The sequence below is a fragment of the Anser brachyrhynchus genome (assembly GCF_964034855.1).
Source record: "Anser brachyrhynchus genome assembly, chromosome: 24".
Lineage (NCBI taxonomy): Eukaryota > Metazoa > Chordata > Aves > Anseriformes > Anatidae > Anser > Anser brachyrhynchus.
In genome coordinates this window covers 5,554,263-5,572,393 of record NC_137717.1, presented here as the reverse complement: position 1 = coordinate 5,572,393, position 18,131 = coordinate 5,554,263, and the positions used below count along the sequence as shown (strand labels likewise).

Genomic DNA, 18,131 nt, shown 5'->3' with positions numbered 1-18,131 from the left:
ATTTGAAAAATGTTTAATGGGTATTATTTTTTCCAATGGGGAAATTGCCGTGGTTGCTGTGGGCTGTGGTGGGAATATATATACATACGCACACACTCATATGTATCTTTATATATTTATGCATATTTAAGTTAGTATCTTTAAAGAACATCTTGAATAGGAGTATAATACAGTCTGAAGTAAGGGGACACAGCAAAGAGAAGAAACACACATAAATTCTCTGGTCTCTGGACACATAGCCAAGGATATATGGATGTCTGGTGCAAACATGCAGAGACGACCTGTTCTATACGGGGCGATCAGGGTGGGAGAAAAATGGAGCTGGGTTTTCCCAGGGTTGTCTTCTTCGGGAAAGCGCCTGTTAGCTGGAATTTGAGGTTTTTGACAGAATGGCTGTGTTTTAATCAATGTTGTCACCTTTAGTTGAGGTATAAAAGTATAAAAGAAAATAAAAATCCTGAACCAGCTAGTTTGAACACTTTGAAATAATAAAGCTTTACCTGATGTTGGGAAGATGTTTCTGAAAATGAAAATTAGTTAAATGGAGCATTCTGACTCACAGATGTGTTTGTGTATATATGTATGTGTCTATATATAAAGCTTTGCCCAAAAATTTCTCGAAAGTTTAGTTTAGGCAAGTTTCCTTTTTTAAAAAAATAAAAAAGAAAAAGAAAAAATACATTCTGCCCTGGTCCAGGATCAGAAGTATTCAAATTCCTTGACAAAGTTTCCATCACAAAGAAATAACAAATAGTTCTTGCCTAATTCTAGTGACTATGACTTCCCCACTCTGACACTGTAAGTGAAAATGGATCAGGATTTGTGTATGTGAGTGTCCTGGCAGCCTCGCAGACCCGCAGCCTCCCTCTGTGCCCTGCCTGGGCATGGTGACAGGTGCCCAGGACCAGGCACCTCCCAGGGAAAAGGTGTCCCAGGGACAGCTTTACTGGGATGTTCCCTTTGGCAGTTTTTTCTGGCCTTGAAGTGGTGTGGAGAGCAAATCATTTCTTCCATGGTTTGACCTCTCCTTCTAGCTCCACCGCACGGCATCCACTGCCCACACGAGCCAGGGCATGGCTGGAGATGTCTTCTCAGACATCCACAGCAAAGGGCTGCTTTCCTGACCATTGGCACCAGCAGTAATAGAGGCTGGGATAGAGTGGAAGGAAAAAAAAAAAAATCTGTTTAGCACACATTGCCCAGATCCCTTCATCACCTCATGCAAGTTTCGTGCCTGGCAAAGACTTCTGCAAAAGGCTTGAACTTGGGAAACAGAGATGTAGAGGGAACTAAACACTCCTCAGCCACCCAAAGATATGAGGAATCCATCAGGTTTTGAGGAACACCATCGGGAGCCAGTCAGGGCAGAAGTTTTCTGGATAAGGGTGACTTCTGCGATAGAGAATTGGAATACATCCCAACCTCAGATCAGTAAGATTTTCTGAATCGCTGCATCCTCAAAACATTTCTCTCCCCTTCCCCTGCTAGAGAAGAAACATCCAGTCATTCCTCTTGCAGGCAAGGAAAAAAAATGAATGAAAAGCCTTGAAAGCCAGCACACAAACACGCCTTGTAAGGGTGTCTTTATTTAAGCAGTCTGGGTAACAGAGTTGGAATCACTTTTTAGGAGGAAGAATTCACTGGGGAGGCTGCCGTGGAGTCTCACGATGGTCCCCAGCACAACGCCGGGGTCTATATTACCCAGCCCGCAGGAGCGCCTCGAAAAAAAAATCACCAGTTTTAAGAAGGTGTGCGGTGGGATTTATGACCTTCCAGCATCTAGTCTGGTATGAAACAGATCCTGTTTTTCTACAGTTACAGTCAAAGAGGAGGGCTGTAGGCTAAGAGTGACAGACACTCTGCATTCATAAGGATTGTTGCAAGAGACTTTTATTTGTAGAAAAAACACACCAATTGTCGAATTTAACAACTGGGTACCAAAAGCTGGTCTGCCTTACTGGGATGCACAAGTGCAGACAGCGTTCCTGAGGACCTTGCTCCAACCCGCTGCTATCTGTTCAGGTGCTGCAACAACATTTAACTATCAGTTATGCCACAATGCCTGTGCACATTTAATAGGATTAAAAGTAATGGTGGGAATTAGTCTATTGAAGAGTAGGAAGAGGAGAAAGAGGACTACTCTGGGAGAAAAGGGATATTAAATACCAAGAAAAACAAAAGAAACATTACCCTTTGCATTACCCTTTCTCAAAGCTTTGTTTTTTTTTTTTTTTTCATTCAAATAAAAGGTACCTGGATTCTCCAGCTGAATGTCTTCCTTCAGTGGCCCAAATGCAAATCCCAAGATATATGGCCTTGTGTCTTTGAGGAAAGGATTGTGAGACATTGAGGGAATTTCAGTCCAGGAGAACGAAAGTGTGAGGTAGGCCATAGAGTAATGCTGGTATGTTCAAAGCCCGACGTTCAGATCTTGTCCCCCCCAAAAAAATCAGGGCTCATTTCTTCCTGCAAATAATATATTTCCAAGGATTTTGCCCTGTTTCCTTCTAAATATTCCAACTGGGACAAATAAATACATAAATCCTGACCAGTTCTCTGGGGGCATCCAGGCCAAGCTTCCAACAGCTCTGTACCACAGCGGATCACTTTCTTGCTCAGATAATTATAATTTTGGCTTGGACAGAAATGTGCAGCCCCCTTCAGTCCCCAGCTTCACTGGGGGACCTAAACCCCCATTATTCAGGTATACCTGAGAAATTTAAGAGGAATTCCTTCTGCTTTCATCTAGGTTTCTAATTCTCAGTGGCACCCAGTGCTGGGAGCCAACAGCTCCCAGCCGTTCTCTGCTTTTCTCCCTGGTGACTTCTGGAGATCTCCCCCATGCTCTGCAAACGCAGGGGGGGTGGAGGGAGGCTCTGCGGACCAGAGGTTACAGGACAAGCCCTGGCAGGACGGCTGAAAGCCTCACTGAACTAAACTGATTTTTGAGCATGGTTAGAGATAAGAGAGGAGAAAATAGGAAAGCAAGAGCGTGAACTGATTTTGTCAGGAACGTTAAATCCTTGATTTCCTCAATCTTAAAAGAACATCTCTTCTCATGCACACAGGGCAGCTTGCTCAGTGTCTGGTGTGCAGGGCGCGTGTGACATGGACTGTCTCTTGGTGGTGCCTGTGGGCGGGAAGTGTGCTCAGAGTTAAAATCAGCACCCCAAATATGCTGATTTTCATTTACACCACAAAGCCTGTTCTCAGCATCCCAGGGAATCTCTCCAAGGGAATACATGCACAACACTTACTGTTTGGGGCCTCTCCTTCCCTGATTGCTGGGTGTTTGGGACCGAGTACTGGTACAGCCAGCGGTTTGGTGCAGGCAGTTTCTTTGCAGCACTTACCATTGCGCTCTGCTGGCCCATATCCAGGTGCAACGCTCCTGCTGCTGCAGTTCCCAATTCCTGAATCCGCCTGAGCCTTCAGGCTAGTGCAGTTGGCTCAGACGTATTTATTGAATGGGACAATATGGGCTGTTTCACCTGCATGGAGCGGAGGGATGGTTTGTTTTGGCTCGTGCTGCCAGGCTCACGGCGTCCAGTGCAAGCAGCACCGTGGTCCCTTGTGCTGCAGACCCAAGCTCTGAGCTGAAAATTGGCACCAGCACACAGGAACGACAGAGATTCTCACTGTTTGCTTGTTGGGGATGTGAAAATGAGTGCAAGAGTAGGAGAGATGGAGACAGATTGAGAGATGACAGGGAACAGGAGGTGAGGAAGGAGCTGTCATGCCGCTGGCTGGCTTGTAACCTCTCAAGCACTGCAGCCTTTGAGGTGAAGCTCTGCACCTCTCCCCTGCAGCCTGGATTTTGCGAGGCAGGCTCTGCCTGTCGTCACTGCTGTAAACGCAATACAGCTCCTTTAAAGAAAGCAGGACGGCTTTGTACACTCACCAACAAGAGGCTGGACTGCCGTCGATACGGCTATATCTAATGTGAACATAAGCACAGTTTGGTCCCACATGCTTTCTACCATAGACATATGAACTCTATATTCAGTCTGTCCAAACTTCCCGATGCCCTGATGTAACTGCTTATGAAAATGAAGTGTGTCTGGCACAGCTGGAGCTGGAGAGCTAAATTATCATCTGGCGCCTAACAGCAAAAATCCGGTGCCTCGAAAGCAGCCAGGTTTCTGCTCCGCTGTAAAACACAGAAAGGAGCCTGTGCTGCGCCTGCCTCCAGCTGCCCTCCCAGCTCCCACTGCTCGGTCTCACTATAAAAACCTCCCTAGACCCCAGCATGGATCATGCAATTTTGGCTTTGCCTGTAGTAATGTATTTCTGTAGATTAAGTCGTTTAAAAATAATGGTGACAAAGGGATATGCATTAAACAAGGAAAATCTTAATTGGCCTAACCAAACCATTTGCTAAAATTCTTTAGCAGAAGTAGCATTGTATGTATAATAGAAATAAGTGTATAATGTTTACTGTAACATAATAAAATGAGTATGGTGGAGTAATGAAAGCAATTAATCTTGTATTATACTGGCTAGTAAATCTAGAGTGTGCAGAGAGGAGATAATACCCTGTTTTAGCATCAAGTGTCCTTATGAGACATTAGTGAAGTGAGGCTGCAATGAACCAAGCATTCTTAATATATTTGTGAATTCTGAAAATGATGCATTAGGTGGTCTTAATGCTGCTGTCAAGGTCAAAGCAATATGAATGCAATCTTATCCAGTAGAATGAGGTCTCGCTAAGTGCATCTTATGGGATGACACACTGCACAGGTAATAAATTAATATGTAAATTGGGGTAGTTTTAGGAGATAGAAGGGCATATTTGAGGGGTGTGATCTGAGAGCTGTTCTCTCAAGATAAGGTCACCGACAACTGTCACGGTCCTCTTCCTTTCAAATCAACCTGTAACAGGAATTACCAGAGATTTTGCTCTGTTAGAATACTTTCTTGCTTCAGAGTACAGCGGGTACTGAACCAAGATCCTGTCTTCCCCTTCTTTATTGCTTTTATTTCAATGGACCTAATAATTTTCACATGACTATTGAGAGAAATTGGTATTTAACTGGAGCATGTTTTCTACCAGCCAACAATGGAATAGGTAAATTGAACCATACACCTATATTTAGGGATTTTCATGAATTCTCATTTCTTTAGTCAAAAAAAAAAATTAATGTTGTAATAATAACAACAAAACCCCACCCTTCCTCCTAAGCAAGGAACCCAGCTTATCGCATCTCCTTTGTTCAGCTGCACAATGCGTTGTCCACAAACGGATGTGCAAACCAGCTGTGGTGATGAGATTTCAAGCTTTGCGCAATCAAAAAGCCCAAATCTCATTTGCAGGCTGTCAGTTACAAAGCCTGAATCTTTTCAAGGCTACCCATAGGTGCTAACAAGTGGAGGTGGACAAACTAGTCAGTCTTTTCCTGTGGAAAAGAAATCTGACATACCTGCCTATGAAGAGCAGCTTAAGGCACCATTCCCAGGGCAGGGAACCTATTTAGGACCTCCTCCTAAATAATTTAGTTTTGCTTTTGATTGTTTCAGTTTCTAGCTATGGTTAGAATCTAATAACAAAAAGGCAAGACAAAGGTGAAAATGAGAGATTAAAGAAGCTAAGAAAGCTTTCATTTTGACGTGAAATGGACTTTTTTCATCTGGTGGGAGGTCTCATCTCGGGCACTTCTCACATCATTGGTAAGGGATGAGTCCTGCACCACTGGGACAGATGCCTGAAAACATCTTTGTCTCTTCTGTGCCTTTTCCCAGAGTTTACGTGACTATTAGGAATAAATGCAGGGTCTTTTTAAGTGCAAGTTAGGACAGGTGAAACCTATACTTAATAGGTTATATATGCAGGTATAATTAATTCTACCTCTAATTAAGAGTTTTCTGACATTCTAGAGCATCACAATTTCTCTACAAAACAATGTTTTATTTTATCTGTACCTTTTTCCCCAACGCAAGTAGCAAGGTAAGGAGAGGAAAATAACCGCACTCCTGAAAAATATCAAGGACTTTACATGGTAAAATTTTGCTTTGTTGCCTTATTTTGGGTTTTCTTTTTAGAATTTTCCCTGCAATCAAGAAATCTGACTGGAAACAAAGCCTGTTTTGTTATTCCTTTTGTGGGCAGAAGAGTTATGTTTATTTCTCAACATTTTACAGGCTAATTTATTTTTGGAGAAAGTTCAGGTTGTTTCTTTATATTATTCTATAAAAGAGTGCCAGTCTTTAATCTCCTCATTTTAAAGTCTAGCACTGTGCAGCTAATGTCATTGTTACCTTGGAGTAGGTTTCTCTGTTATTTCCCATTGCTGCAAAAGAGCATTATAGATATGAAATTGTGCTGGGCAGGGGCAGGGAAAGAAAAGCTGGCCAGGAATATAAATTACTTTTCCTTTCATTCATAGTGAGCTTGCAGTTATGCTGCCATAAAACTAGAGTAAAACCCCTCTTAGCAAAGGTTTTACACTATTGAATTAAGTGGAGTTGCTTTGTGTTCACAACCCTGAATTCAATGGAACCCAAATGGTGCTAACAAAAGCACTGAAAAGATACAAATAAAAAAAAAAAAAAGCAGAATCTGACCCCTCAGATATACCCCTCTGATGAGTTGAAGCCCTAAGTCATGGTTACGTGCAGCAAGCAAGGAGAGCACAGGCAGCAGCGTCCTCCTTGCTAGCAACTGTTGCTTGGGGGCCTGTGATGGTGGGAAACCACTGCCCTGGACAAGGCCAGACCTCCTCTTCGGATACATGTAATGTGGTTTTCTAATCCTTGCTCTGATGTGTCAGTGGGGCTTTCCAGGAGTGTCCTCTTCTGGCGTTTTGGAGAGCTGCTCCTGGGTGGTGGCCCCCTGAGCGCGGCGAGGTTGAGGATTCCCACACTCGCTCTTTGACTTGGCAGAGGTGGAGCTCTCTGAGCAGATGCTCCTCTGACTCATGCAGGTGTAAATAGAGATTTCCTCCAAGGAAAGCTGCACGTTACACCTATCCGCTCTGCTGGAGCTGGTGGAGTCACTGCTGATTCATACTGGGGAAATTTGGCTCTGTGACCCCGACCACTGGACCACACAGTCCATTCCCTTCACCTCTCCATAATTCACGTACAGTAACAGACTTGTAAGGATGATATATGTTTTCAGCAGATGTTCCCTACGCCAGTTGGATGAATAAGCATCCAAAACATTGCGCGAAGTAACCAGGGCCAGCAGAGAAAACAGTCTTGTGGGCTCACGTCTCAGGGCATTGATCTTGTGCAGACAAGAAAGGCTTTTGCCCAGGGATCCTGAGGCATTATCCGCAAAATAGATGTGAACATGTACACAGTGGCAGGAGAGACATTTCAGGGAGTTCTGAGCTCTCTCTGTTCTGAAGTCCAGTAGCCCAAAGTGGGGAGGGGAGGGGGGGAGGCAGTGGTGTAAATCCCATCTAGATATTGCACATCTGCTTTAGAGGGGAAAAAAACTTATTTTTTTTTCTTTCAAAATAATTGTTATCCAAAATTTAAAGATAAGTTTTCCAAATTTTTATTTTCACTTCATTTGACATATCCAGCAGGGAAAGGAACAGACATAAAGGCTGGATTGTGATGCCAAGTGTTGGTTAAATACAGGCCCCTCCTCAGGTTCTGGGACATGAAAGAGGCCATTCTGCCACAATCAATTCTTCTGAGACTCCTGGCCTGGATTTTGAAGACCTAAAGGAAAAACATAACGTTTTGGATGGTTACCAGGATCAAAAAAACTCCCAGCTGATAAGGTTCCTCTATAGCTACTATTAAACATGTAGCTGCTGCCCACGTAGTACTTTTAAAATCCATGAGAACAGCAAATTAATATGTAAAAATTTTATCTTTGTGTTTCATAGAAGTTTCCCATTGAGAGCTATCAATCAGCCCTCCAAACTGTATCCATATAAAACAGATGAAGTCGTCAGTGAATTTAATGGAATCTCTGCTCTTTTCTCCTACTGGGCTATATAAAACCCTGCTTAGATCATTTTTCTTGGAGCGTGGAAAGGAGAGGAAAGTGGTTGCTGTGTGTTTTTTTTCCTGTTCTTAGTCTGTGCTTCTTGAGAAGAATGGTTTGGTAATTGCTGAATGTTTTCAGCTATTTTTCTTCTTTTTCTTGATTGGATTTTTTTTTTTTTAAGATTTCAATCAGCTCTATAGTGCAACAGCCACATTGAGAAACTATGACAGGAATTTCCCTTGTACATTTTAAAGATCTCTTTATCAAAACTTGTTAATTATTATACATTCCACTTACAGTGATAAAACTCCATGTGATAATTGTGGTGTGCTTTTTTTATTTTAACCCAAGATTTGATTCAATGAAGTATTTTATTTTTGTTTCTGTATCTCTTGTCCAACTGAGATGTGAATCTAAGCTGAACTGCCTACTTTTCCTGCCTCGAAATGAGTCTATGCAGGACCTGTCCCAAGGTTCTTCACCAAATTATATTTTCTTCCATCTTCAGTTTTCTATTTTAGGTGAACACAGTAAAATGTCATGCATAAAGCTAATGACATGGTGACTGAATCCTCAAGAGCAGTCCCACAGAATTATTGACTGCTGAAAACCTTGCATATCAGAGTAATTATTTTTTAATAAACCAGATCAAAAATTGCTCAGCTGCTGGGTTAGATAACTTCACCAGAATTAATAGTTTTGCAGGCAGCAAAGCGTCTTTGTCCTCTGAAATGAGTGCCAGGAGGGTCTTCCTGTTGACTTGAAACCCATCAGCAGAGTCAGCACCCTCTGCACCAGGGAGAGTGGTACCATTTCACTAAAACTGTGTTTTCTTGCAGGATTTTGCAGAAGGACTTTACCAAGAGTTGCATGATGACAGATGGGTGGTGAGGATCTGCCTCCATTGCAAGGAGGGCTCTTTGTGCTAACTGCAGAGCTCCAACCGCTCTATTCAAAACTAATTCAAAATCCCATTCAAAGACCTCATTAACTCAGTGGGAGCCTGGTCCAACCGAGAATTTTAAGCTTAGGTCCTTAATAAGGACAGTCACAAGGGGACAGAGACAGCAGGATATATTCCATTTGTTTCTAACCAGGATGAAATTAATCTCTATGCAGAAAATCAGCTTAAGGATTCTACCCTACTTAAATTCCTGCAAGGCCTCTGTAGTTCACTTGAGTAATCATTGATTGGATTCTTAAGAGATACAGAGAAGCTCTAGCTAATTAGAGTACATCTGTGAATAACTGCATTTTTGGTCCTTAGGCAGTTCTGAATTTTGGAGAAAAAGGGGAAGAAGACTCAAACAGAAATGAAAGTATCCAAAAGTGTGGTGGCTTGCATAATAAGACTCTCAAAATCTGATCAAGTGAAACATTTTGGTTTGGTTGCAACATATTTTTTTTCCATAAATAACACTGAAACATATTTTGAGGTCAAATGTTTTTTCAACCTGAGAAGGTGAAATTTTTTATTTTGAAAATGGCAAAAACAAAATGTTCCCATTTTTTTATATTATAATTTGGGGGTGGAGGTTTTTTGGAAAAAGTTCTGCTAAGTTGCAATACATTTGTGTAGGGTACAAGCTGATCCTCATCTGAGTTTTGGGCTAGAAAAGTTTGGCTTGGGCTTTCCGTGCCCCTTTTCCTATGCTACTGCTGGCGGTGAAGCGCTTGCACAAGAGGGGCTGTCCGTATGGGGGCTGGTATAGTGGCCATGTAAGGGGAAATGGATTGTTCTCATTTTGGCAGAAAGGATGACTGTTTTGAAATCTATGCACACAAACTGCAGCAATATCTTAAGATCAATGGTACTGGGGACAGTCACAAGAAAAGACTATTTGCAACCCTGCAAGATTGATGCTTCCTTTCAGGAGTGGGTGCAAAACGCAAGGTTTCTCTCTGCCACAGGAAAAAATGCTCCCGGCCTGATCCAAAGGCACCTGAGCCATGGATCTGATCGGTGTTACCACAGTGACATCAAGAGGCCACCGCAGGGGACACAGCTGCTCTGCAGAGCTCACAGGGGGGCTCCAGGGGAGACCAGGGGCTTGCTCAGGGCCCTCTCTGGTGCCAGGGCCCAGCCATTTCCCAAAGCCTGGCTCCCCGTCTTGAGCTTTCCAGCACATGCTGCAACTGAGGCAGGCTTTCAGGGCTAAAAGCCTGCAGAGCTAAATAATTATTCAAGTCATACAGAAGCTTTAATGTAATGCCCCCCTCCCCAGGCAGGGCGGTTCAAGGCCTAATGCTGCCTGAGGGCAGCCTGCCAGGCCCGCTGCGGCCTGGGATGAGCCGGGCCTCCGAAACACCTTCACACAGGGTTTCCTGAGAAAAACAGGAAGGTGTTGCTGCAGGGAACCACACAGTAGCCACCAAATCCTTCTTTTTATTTCCTTGAAGATGAGTGTTGATAGCACTGACACCGACCTGCCAGGCCCTTCTCTGCCCAGCTCCCTGCCTAACCCACCCCACACCTCGCTCCCCGTCTTCCCATCTCCTGCAGCTCTTTGCACAGAGGATGCTGCCCGCACTATGCAGACACCCTCTTCAGTTGTAGCGCTGCTAAATCTCTTAGCACTACAGCATAACTTGAACAATATAATTAGTATTATAATTAGGACAATTACTTTCCATATGTAGCAGTCTAAAGTGCTTAGAAATTAATCAATTAAAAGCCGAAGCGAAATGAGACCTGTTCATCCCCTTGTTGTTGAACCAGTGGTGTGATCGTGCTCCCAGGAGACTGGCTTCATGCACCCGGGTTTTGGGGGTATGCAGGGCTGAGCATGGCTGCGCTACTCCATACGTACCCCCTGTGAAGCACGGTGGCCTCTGCCCTGGGATGTGGGAGAGGGTCCTGCTGGCCCCTGCCTCGTACCAACCAAGTCCATGTGGCTCCTCCGCCACAGGACAGCTGAGCATTTTGGCAGGACAGCTTCCTTCTGCTCACAGAAAGGTGCTCCAGGGGGACCAGATTGGGTTGAATTCTTGGTATGTAGGTGTCAGAGATAATCCCGTGCCTGAACTCTCCATGTGCTTGTGGGGAGGAAAAATTGCTGTTTTCCTGCCAAGCACATGCTTGGTCTTATGGCTAAACAATAGAAACAATGCCAAAGGCTGAGGATGCCACAGTTATTCCCTGTGAGATTTCTTACTCAAGAGGTAATTTAATTTTAATCATCATGTTTATCCAAAAATATGATCTAAGGAGTCAGAATTGGTTAGTCTCTTGAAGAGATGACATTCCCAAACAGATCTGGGATCTGCAACACACTGGCAACAGCTGCATGCACCTGCTGCCCACCCTGCTTTTTGCAGGGCAGTTTTGGGGACAGGCCATCTATCTGGAGGACAACAGCAGCTCAGCACCTGAGTCCCAGCAGCACACCACTCCTGGTCAGTGCTGTCCCCTCTCTCCTGCTGACAGCCTTGGTAACCTCCTCTGCTACCAGCAGGCACAGTTCCCTCCACAGCCTTTCTGCTGACTTTCAGTGGGAATTAGTCAGATATATGCAACCATCCTTTGTGCTGGAAGTGCAACCAGGTAAATTTTATTGAGATGCTAGTCTTTAACGCAGCAAGGGTTTCTTTCTAACCAGGCCAACGGCAGCCTTTATGGTCCCCATTTCCCTTCTTCTCTACAACTCCTTGCTCAGTGTGACCAGCTGCTAAAAGCTCTCTCTTTTCCTGGGCTCAGTTGGGACTTCACTTGACATTCACAGCTCTGAAAAGGCTTAACTCTACAGTGCAAATTGACTGTTTTCCTACATTTCTCAGCTATTGTTCTTGGCCATGGCTGTTTTGTTAAAAACATATATCAGTGTTTCTCTATCTGCTGCAAGGGAATTTGGGTGAAAAGCCTGAGAGTGGGTGAAGGAGCAGAAGCAGCCTCCATGCAGGATCCTAGGTATGTGTAAATATTTGAAAGGTCATTCAGTTATTCATACAGTATGTTCTGCCAGCTTTGTGCAGAAAACACTCACCTTTTTTGGTGTCTCCTAATAAATCTTTTGGGGTTTGCAAATGTCGCAGCAGGCAGATTTGTTCCCTTTTGCAGCTAAATAATCCATTGTTTGCTTGTTTGTTTGTTTCCTGAACAAATCAGGCCCAGGGACAAAAATATCATTCATAGGAGGTAATTGCAGATGCTTACGGTGAGCAGCAAGGGCAGGTTATGAACAAACCTGGGGATGGAAAATGCAAAAAGGATGAGATTTTTATATGGTGACTTAAGTTCTTGAAATATGTTGTTTTTCTGTTGTGGCAAGGAGCAAGCCACTACTTGGGCAAACCTCCTGCAGTTTGCAATGGGCAGGGTCCAGGACTGAACTGTGGAACAGGATTCTCCTTTGCCCTCAAATAAGGTGAGTTTGGCTCTGGATGTGAACTGCTCTTGTGGAGTGTGCCTGTCTCATGGCCAGACCCAATCCTGGATTGGTCTCTGTGCTGGAAGAGGACAAGCACTCAGCAGCACTCGCAGTCCTCTGGAGTCCGATGGATGCTCACACATCCATGTGCCGATGCCGCACGAGTCTGGGACATTTTGTTCCAGCACTTTGACACATCTCAAAGTCCTCCTGTACCCCTGCTAGCCTTTCCATTTTGGAGTCTTCCTCAGTCATCGTTTCCACCATGTTGTGGAGAAAGCTCCAGCTGCCATTGCAGAAGGAATTCCTCTCTGCTAACAAGCCCATTATATCTTATATCCTATATCTTATATTGGACAGCCAAGGTGGGGTTTAGCTCTAGATTAAGGAGCAGCATTTTGGTTGTTAACTGGAGATACCTCTGCGTGCTGGGTGGGTGTCTGCTCTAAGGTGACCTAAATAGCTCCCACTGTCAGGCCAGATCTTCACCAAATGTGTTGGGAATTTAGACATCTGGCACACATGGAAACATCTAAGCTTAAGTGTCATAATCTGGAATTGAATCCCGTATTTAATTTTATAAGGCTAGGTCAAGGTGGGAGGGAGCTCTCCTTTAATCAATCATATAAACACCCTGGGGGTGTTTAAGGGAAGGTTGGATGTGGTACTTAGGGACATGGTTTAGTGGGTGATAGTGGTGGTAGGGAGATGGTTGGACCAGATATCTTGGAGGGCTTTTCCAACCTTTATGATTCTATGATTGCACATGAAGAACAATTGAACAAAAATATTGGCACATCAATTTATCCTCATTGACTGATTTAGATGAAACTGCTGCCTTATTTAAAACCAAAGGATGGCATTTTTCTTGTGAGGCTTTGTAAGTAAAAGCTAACACAGCAGCTTCCCCTATCCAGCTGAATCAAAACAATAGTCTTTTACCTCTGTGAGCACTTAAATATACTCCAAGATGATTATTTTTTATGTCTGAATAAAGCAGAAGGCATGTAAAGTAATGTATAAAATATGGTAAGGTATATCTAGAGGGAGGCTGTACAGACATCTAGCATAGCAAAACTGATATAAAATATAATGAAAGAATAAAGCAGGTAACAGGGCAGATATAAATCCTGGTGCAATGAATAAAGCATGTCACATAATGGCGATAAAAAGTAGCAAATGGCAAAACACGCATCAGCATAGACATAAAGCATAATGAACTGATGGATGAAAGTCACTTTAATGGATAGATCACTCTTGTCACCCTGAATAAGCAAAGTGATCATTTTGTCTTCCGAGCCCTCAGAGAGCTTTTGGCTACACAGGACTATTGGGAGGGGGTTCCAGTTTTCATATTCAGAAATTAATAATACTTGACACTTGCAAATACCTTTCGCTGGATATTATCATCAGGTCTAGAAATCTGTCAGGATGAAAACCTTTGCTGCTGGGCTTAGTAAGGGGAGCTGGGGGGAGGCAGGTCAGCATGACACACTGAGCCAGGCTGGAGCGTGCCGAAACCCAGCAATGCTACTGCTGCGATGAGCCCATCCATGGCCGCATACCCAGTGCCTGCACAAAGATCTGTTCCCCAAATATCCCTGATGAAACACAGTCTGCTCAGTAAGACATAGGCAGAAAAGCACAGATGGACTGCCGTTCTCACTGCTTTTCACCTTTGTTCAAAGCATATTTGAAAGCATTTTTTAAATCATGCTGATGTATTTCACATGTTGTATTGTGACTCTCTCTGAACACAAGGTTTCACCTTTTTTCCCACTAAAGCACTGCTGGGGGACAGGAGGCTTTGCAGAGGGAATGGAGGAACCCAACCGCCTGCCCCTGTGGGAGCACAGCTGCAGTGGGGTTCTGCTGGATGGACTCAGGCAGAGATGTCACTAAAGCCCAGGCTGGCAAAGCTCACTGAAAGGGGAACATTTTAAGCTGTGAGCACCCTCCACCTTGATCCAAGGTAGGATCCCATGACACAGAGCTCTGCTTGTAGCTCACAAGCAGCTGCAAACCTGACCTGTGGAGAAAGCCTGACATGCTTCCCTGGCCCCCCAGAGCATTTACCTGCAATGTGACAGCCGACAGCAGCCTCTCAGTGACTGCACAGCTTCTCGCTTCTCTTGCATCCTTTGCAAGCTGCATTTTCACAAACCTTCTTTTGCAAACAGACCTGAAAGGAAAGTGCATTTACTTTAATTAGGAGACTCGACAAGCAGAAGCCATTTGTCAGCCACTTAACCAAACTCTCCCTTTTTCCTGGCAGCAGCAGCAGCCTCAGCCCAACTGGTTTGCAACAGGAATTTGCGGTAGCAGACCTAATGCCAGCCTCTGCCGGAGATTTATTGCTCTGCTGGCATGCAGCACCTCTCTCATTAAGGCTCTCACATTGTTGTTTGGCTGCTTCTAAAGTGCAAATACATTAAGCGATGCTTTGGAGCAAGTCAATTAGGAAGGACAGAAGCAACATTTCGCATTGGCTGGGGCCAGGCCCAGGACTAACCAGGATCAGGGCTGCATGGAAGCTGGGAGACTCTTACAGGAGGGTGTTAGGGGTTTTGCACATCGGAAGCTGATGTGCAAGCCAGCTCTGTTGTAGGCTTGTTGTTTCGCAGGGAAAAGTTTCTTAATATCTTTGTACTTTGTTTCCTCATCTAGACTGAAAGCTTTATCTTTCTAACCTGACCTTCCCCTTGCAGGGTTGTCACGTCTTCAGTAATTGTCCTTACATAGAGCGGTGCATGCCTGAACCTGGGTGCGAATGGGGCATAAAGATTTAGACAGGGAAAGTGCAGCCGTGCTGATACCCTTCTGAGTAACGTGGGCAATTTGGCGGCTCCAGTTTATTCACAGTGGCTGTCCTACAGTCCTGTTTGGCACTGCTAGGTTAATAGTTGGATTTGATAGTCTTAGAGGTCTTTTGCAACCTAAATGATTCTGCTCTCAGTGAGAAGCACCACAGCCCAACCTGGTTAGGTCTTCACCACTGCGGGAGCAAAATAGCCCAGCACATGGCTTGGGTTCAGCTTCTCCCTGTGCTCTGTCTGAAGGAGATGTCTTGATGGAAGATGCTTTCTGTTTGCAGCAGGCTGTGAATCAAGCTGGAGACCCTGTGCTGAAGCACTGAGACCCCTCAAATGAGAGATCTTGCCTGGGATTGCTTCCAGGAAGGAGCCAGGGCCAAGGCTCCAAGAAGCACATAACACATGTCCGTAACTCTATGGAAAAACTAGGGCTGTGTTCCTCAGAGCAGACTGACTTCCTACAACGCTGATCTTTCAGCAGCAGTCTGGGTGTCTGAAGGACCTGGTATGCAGACCACTGAAAGGGGCCACTCAGGATAATGCTGGAGGCCAAGTATGCAGTGGCATTTAGGCAGTGCAGGACTATTTGAAGCCAATAGTCCAGCCTGGGCCACACTTTCTATTTGTTTTTACATGTTGTGCGCTAAGTTTGGGTATGGTACGCTCAAACGCACAAGCAAGCCTCTGTCTGCCTCTAAAAGGATGGGGGAATTGCAAAGGGAAAGTACACTTTTCAAGGAAAGTCAGGTTCAAATTATGAACTGGCTTTTCATATTAGCAGGAAATACTTGATCCTCCTGCACCTTCATTCAGCTGGGCCCACAAGCTGGCTTTGAGGGGAGGCAACCCCCAAAGAAAATACACTTCATGTGGAGAAGGAAAAGCAAAGCCTGTTTTTGCAACTGATTTGTAAATGAAAGATGTTTAAACAGGCCAATTTTTAAAGCCAAATATTATTTTTAACTGTATCCCCCCAGAGATGCCCCAGACATTATTGTGGTTTGACGTAGCACTAGGTACCCCAGGGGTTCTGATAGATGCAGGGCTTGAAGCTTGTGGTGCCTTCAGTCCTCTTCTAAGACTTTGTGCTTTCCCTGAGCATGAAAAGATTTCATTTTCATGCTCTACAGTTGGTCTTCCAGTGAATGCTGGCAGCCGGATTTTTCTTTTTTTGTCCAGTAGTTAGACAAATTATAGCATCTATTCTGAAATGCACTAAAACAGCCTCATTTTTAGCCCAAAGATCACCCACCAGAACGGAGACAAACAGAATGGTGTCAGAATATTACCAGTTATTTGTCACAAGTGGCTTGGTTCAACAGGGTCCCCAAAGTGGCAGGATTTAGCCAAAACCTGGTCTGAGGCACACTAGACATGCAGTCACTGTTCACTGTATATCTCCCATTCCTTCCTCTTTTCACCTGACAGTTTCCTGGAGGCTAGGAAGCAGGAGCTCTGAAACACTGGAGTCTATATTCATAACGCTGCTTGGAATTAAAGCAACAAGAAAACTGTATGTCTTTGTAACATTGCCCCAGTGTGTCTGGAGGGGAAAAAAAAAAGCTCCTGGCAGAGATAATGTTCCAGCAACCTGTCTCTCCCCACCTCCAGAGCTGAAGTTTCTACCCTCACAGAGCTGCTTTGCTCTGCCAGGTGATGTTGATGAGGAATGCGGATGTTGTGCTCCATTAAGGGCTCATTTTGCTAATATAAACTGCATCCCTAGTAGGGAGCTTTCTTGCTGTGTTTCAAGTAGTGTTGTAGGTGTCTGCTGCCTCAGCGCTGAACGTCTCCGGAGGCCTGGAGGGATGGCGGTCGCTTGGCATTGTGCTCAGTGCAAGCTCTGCCCATGGAGACACATCTGGGACAGAGCTGTCTCTCATGGACGGAGACAATTTTTAGGCTTGGGGACTAATATTAGGCTTTTGCACTCCTTCCGCTGCAGTAGTGACCTCAGGAAGGCAAAGTTTTTGTGGAGCCATAAATATCACAGAGGTTTTGGTCAGGGTGAGGGCTCAGGGGCAGGGGCAGACAGTGAGGCGACATCCTGCTCGGAGCTGTAACCCCAGGACAGGACAGGGGGAGGTGTCAGAAATGTCTCCTGTCCTTGGCGATGTTCAGTGCAGAGCTGGACTGGAGAGCAAGGGCCCTGACCCCTGGACAAGCCCTCCTCTCACTTCAAAGCATGGAAATTAAAACAGCAGGCAAGACTGCAGGCACGTTCGGTTTCTCAGGGCTAGTAAACATTCACCAACAGCACTGAGATCACAGGACATTTCCAGGAGATGTGGCTGCTCTTCTGTTTTGTTTATTAAAACAAACAAACAAAAACCTACAGCAACTGCACTTGAAGCAAATGCAGACAAACCCCTTCAGTGATTAAAGATCCCATCTTGGGGGCTTCAGCCCAAACCCTTCAGCGCAATGATAATGCATGATAAAATCTTTACTTCTGTCAATAAGCAAAAGCTATCTTGAAGGAGCGTTTCCCAGCTGCTGCCATGGGTTTGCGTTTGCATATGAAGGCAGGAAGACACAGGAGGTCTCTTGTAGCGAGACACCCATAGCTATACTCTGTAGAAGTTACTTATTTCCCATCCTGGAAGAAAAAGAGGCAGAATCTGTAAAAGCTCATACCAGGAAGTAATGAGACCAAACATATTTCAAATTTACTGTGTGTAAAAAAATGTATCTTTGAAATTCGGAGGTAGGCAGGTTTGGAGTGGATTGCAGAAATATAGCTTACAGCGATGGCATCTTTTGCCAACACTGTAATTTCAGTCTATAAATTTCATGTTTTCCTTGCAAAGAGTTCTCTCCTTGTAAATTGAGCAGCCTGGGAATCTGCAAGCACTGGTTACCTTCCCAGCTCCCTTCTGGCCAGCGGCGTGGCCACAAACTGGGGTGTTTCTGCACTCTCACCTCCCCACCTGTAGATAAGGGGTAGTGATGCCTGCCCACCTCTGCAGAGTCTGCTGAGACCAGACAAGTCTTCCAGACAAGAGG

At 44.7% G+C, this 18,131-nt stretch overlaps 1 long non-coding RNA gene across 1 annotated transcript; it reads right to left on the bottom strand.

Moving 5' to 3' along the window:
- Positions 1 to 6,569: 6,569 nt before the first annotated feature.
- On the bottom strand, positions 6,570 to 14,495 carry LOC308182260. Its single transcript, XR_013941725.1, has 3 exons — positions 14,389 to 14,495; positions 11,929 to 12,129; positions 6,570 to 7,671 (listed from the first exon to the last, which is right to left on the bottom strand). It is a non-coding gene; the product is annotated as an uncharacterized lncRNA (long non-coding RNA).
- Positions 14,496 to 18,131: the final 3,636 nt, after the last annotated feature.